General features: G+C 41.2%; 1 non-coding gene across 1 annotated transcript; it reads right to left on the bottom strand.

Annotated features, from left to right (window-relative positions):
* Positions 1-2,396: 2,396 nt before the first annotated feature.
* Positions 2,397-2,502, bottom strand: LOC120107568. Its single transcript, XR_005509290.1, has one exon. It is a non-coding gene; the product is annotated as a small nucleolar RNA R71 (small nucleolar RNA).
* Between the last annotated feature and the right edge of the window lie 1,808 nt (positions 2,503-4,310).

The raw sequence follows: 4,310 nt of genomic DNA, 5'->3' as shown, positions 1-4,310 counted from the left end.
TGGATCCTCCAGCCATCCGTCAAGGAAGCCGCAGCAGCCTGTGAGCCAAACTCTTCCGCGTCCGAGCTTCACGGATCACGCCTATTTCCAGCCATCAGCCGCATGCAACAGCGCCCATAATCCAGCCTCCGCGAGATCAAAGACCGCAGACCACGCCCTCCTCCTCTCTGGGAATCGACCGCTGGGTTTTCAGCGATCTATAAAAGGAAGACGGAAGAGAGGAGAAAGGGGAGAGCTCGGGGAGAAAAACAGGGGAGACCCTCTGTTTCGGTGAAAAGAAGAAGAGAGCCGAGAGGGAAGAAGGGAAAAAGAAATAAAAAAAAAAGAGAGAAAGGAGGGGGAAAGAGAATAGTTTCGATATTTTGGGAATAATGGGAGTTGATCAATTTCATTTGAAGATGGGAGGTCGTCTGGAAGCCATGCTCGGCTAAACGTCTAGTCTAGGGCTGGATGAAGCCCTAGCAATGTATCAGGGCATTGTAGTTCTTATTTTTATTATTATTTTGGAGCTTGTTTAAATTCTTATTTTCAATGAAATATTTCTTTATGATATTTAAACTTTGAGCATGCTAGTTACTAATCATGTTTGCTAAAGTAGTCTAAGATGATTCATGCCTAGGAAGATGAAGTGTGCTGCATCCTAGATTAGCATACTTAGGTAGACACTTCATGCTACACCGAAGATGGATCTTCCTAACACTCTTTATGCTTTTATTTTAAAAGGCTTGTAGCCAATTTGCATGCTTCTTCAAAAGATAAAAATTAAGAACACAGTCCCTAATGCAATGCTACGCAGTGGATTCCAAACCCTAGATCTATCTACTCTGATAAATTTCAATTCGCACTCATAGTTTAATTTAGTTAAATCGAGTTAGCAAATCCTTCTTCTTTATTTTTTTTTTAAAAAAAAGAAAAATAACTTATTCTTCAATCCCTGTGGACCGACACCCGTAATCACTATCCTACAGGATACGTGCTATTGCGTGGTTTATTTTTGAAATTGAAATAACCGATCAATTTTTGGCGCCGTTGCCGGGGATTGCTAGCATAGTTATTTTTCCTATCATTAAAAAAAAAATTAATTTGTTAAAAAAAACTTTAAAAAAAACATATATATGTCTAAAATAAAATAAAAAAATTATTTTCTATTATTGTTACTTTTCTTATCTCTTTTTTCTCTTCTACTAATTTTTTTAAATTTTCTTTTGATCTTATTTGATCAGGAATCGAAGGAAAAATCTGGGATGATCAAAAAGAGAACTGCTGGAAAAGGAATGCTGTAGAGGTTTGCCTAAAAAAAAAATTAAATTGCTGGGGAAATTCCCTTTGGTAACCTCTAAACCTTTCTTATTTAAATTAAGTATTAGCTTGAAATTTTGTGGTGATTGTTTGATTTTAATTTCAGCAAAAGTGTGAATGCATGCCTGATACACATACACCAATTTGCACTTAGTAAGGGCAATCACCCCAACAAGATAAGAGCCGGATTTCATCACCGGACTCTTGCCCAATTTAGGTGAACTCAATCTCACATAGTGTCACTTTAATTAAAATCAATTAGACATTGGCCCCTAGGGACATTCGAGCTCAATAGGACGAAGATCACCGAAAGTTGCACCAATTTCGCTCTGTGGCTTAGTTGATGTCTAGGCAAGCTTTGTCCCTATAAGGGAGACAGTTCATCTGTTCGAGGCAAGTGGGTTTTAAGTGGGACCTTTGCGAACGCATCGTGACCCCTCCACTTACCTGGGAGCTTACCTGGTCAACTCGGTTCATTAGACCGGATTGGAGGCTTAGGTGCCCTCTTCAAACCAGTTAGGAGCTGTCTAGTGATTTTAGGACAAAGACTAGGATTGAAATGCTTTTCTCTTTTATTGCATGCTTGATTGATCGAGTACTAGTGTATGCAAGGTAGTCGTTCTAGAGTACGAAACCTATTACCTTTTGACCCTGAAATAGAACGAACCCTAAGGAACATTCGAGCTAAGATCAAAACATTAGGATCATCCCCACCTCTTAAGATGGCTGAAGAACAACCCAAACTCCTGAGGGAGTACTTTACTCCCACCATTTACACTTTTCCATCTTGCATTCGATTACCTGGAGTAGCAGCGGTACAATATGAATAAAGTCTAATGTGATCCAAATGCTCCCATCTTTTTATGGGCTCACCAACGAAGACCCATATAAACACTTAGATGAATTTCTTGAGATTTGCACCACTGTCAAGATTCAGAACTTCACTGATGATGCCCTGAAACTTAGGTTATTCCCCTTCTCCCTTAAAGATAGAGCCAAACAATGGCTGAATTCTTTAGAAGCTAACTCGATTCGTTCTTGGGATCAAATGCAACAAGAATTCCTTAAAAAATACTTTCCTATAGGAAGAACGAACCAGTTTAGACGTGCCATTACAAGCTTCTCCCAAACCGAGGGAGAAGAATTTCATGAAACTTGGGAGAGATTTCGGGACCTAATCCGTAAATGCCCTCATCATCAAATACCTTAGTGGCAGCTAGTGCAATGTTTCTATGACGGTTTGACGGAACGAAACCGTCAGATGATCGATGCTGCATGCGGGGGGACTTTCATGCTTCGAAATGAGTATGAAGCATGGCAACTATTTGAAAATCTTAATGAAAACTCCCTCCACCATGCTTTATGTTCTCGTCAAGCACCCTCGAATTTTCAAAGAAAAGGGGCCATTTGTGAAATAAGTCATTCTATGGACCTGTCTAGCAAGGTAGATGCATTGTCCCATAAGATTGACCAACTAATGATAGGAGGACATGTCGTTAGCTCTTCCCAAGCACAAGTGTGTGCTATCTGTTCTAGCCCATCGCATCCTATTCATGAGTGCCCCTCAGCACCCCAATTCCCCGAACTCGTGCAAGAACACATCAATGCTGCCCAAACACAGCCCAGACCGGGTAATGACCCATTTTCCAATACATATAACCCGGGTTGGCGGAATCATCCAAATTTTTCTTGGAGGCAGAAAGCTTCTAATACCTCCCAACCCTTCTCCCAAAATTTTCAAAACCCTCAGAATTTTTATCTCTACCGTCCCTCAACTCAATTTCAGCATCCTCCTCCTCCAACCCAAAGAAATACAGCCTTTGAGGAGAAGGTGTTGACTGCCCTTCAAGGTTTGGAGGCAAACACACAACTATTGCTAGCGCGCCCGCTGAGAACTTTCTAGTGTTCGCCTTCTAAAAGGCCTACTGACCTGCCGGTGAACAGCCGGTGACTAAATAAATAATAAGACGTCGTGAAAAAGTACCAAAACAACTGAAGCCTGCAATCAATTGCTAAGCTAGAATCCCAAATGGGTCAACTAGCTAATGCATTAAACAAGCGAGAGGAAAAAAAGCTTCCAAGCCAACCAATGAGTAATCCTAGGGGACAATACGTGGCTCAAGAAACTCGACTAAATCATGAGCAAGCCAATGCTTTGACTACCCTAAGGAGTGGACGTATAATAGATAATAAGGTTGGGGAGGGTAACAATAAGGAAGGTGAAGAAGAAGAGAAGAATGTATCACATGAAAACCCAAAACCTTCTTCAGCTAGTCCACCATCTGCCACAACCCACATTCCAAAGGCTCCATTCCCTGAAGCACTTAATGCACCCTCTCCCTTTGGCAAGAAGGGAACTTCATTAGAAGAGATGATGGAGGTCTTCAAACAAGTTAAAATCAACCTCCCACTCCTTGATGCCATCAAACAAGTTCCCTCCTATGCCAAATTTCTCAAAGACCTTTGCACCCAAAAGCGGAAATCTAGGACACATGTGCCTAAAAAGGTCCTCCTAACTGAGCAGGTAAGTTCCATTCTCCAACACAACACCCCTCCAAAATTCAAAGACCCTGGTGCTCCCACTATTTCTTGTGTCATAGGAAATAACTCCATCGACCGAGCACTTTTAGATCTAGGGGCAAGTGTGAATCTTCTACCCTATTCAGTCTATGAAAAATTTGGGTTAGGTGAATTAAAACCTAACTCGGTGTCCTTACAATTGGCTGATCGATCTGTGAAGATACCACGGGGGATGATTGAAGATGTTCTTGTCAAGGTAGACAAATTCTATTTTCCAGTAGATTTTATCGTCCTTGATATGGAACATGTGCCCAACCTAAAAAAACAAATCCCTGTGATCCTTGGTCGTCCCTTTTTAGCAACAGCCAATGCATGTATCAACTGTAGAACTGGGGCAATGGATATATCATTTGGAAACATGAAAATTAAGTTGAATGTGTTTCATGCCGCCGACCAACATGTGAGGGAAGATGAGTGTTGCCTAATTGACG

Source organism: Phoenix dactylifera, unplaced genomic scaffold, assembly GCF_009389715.1.
Source record: "Phoenix dactylifera cultivar Barhee BC4 unplaced genomic scaffold, palm_55x_up_171113_PBpolish2nd_filt_p 000903F, whole genome shotgun sequence".
Taxonomy (NCBI): Eukaryota; Viridiplantae; Streptophyta; class Magnoliopsida; order Arecales; family Arecaceae; genus Phoenix; species Phoenix dactylifera.
This window is presented reverse-complemented; position numbering and strand designations above follow the sequence as displayed.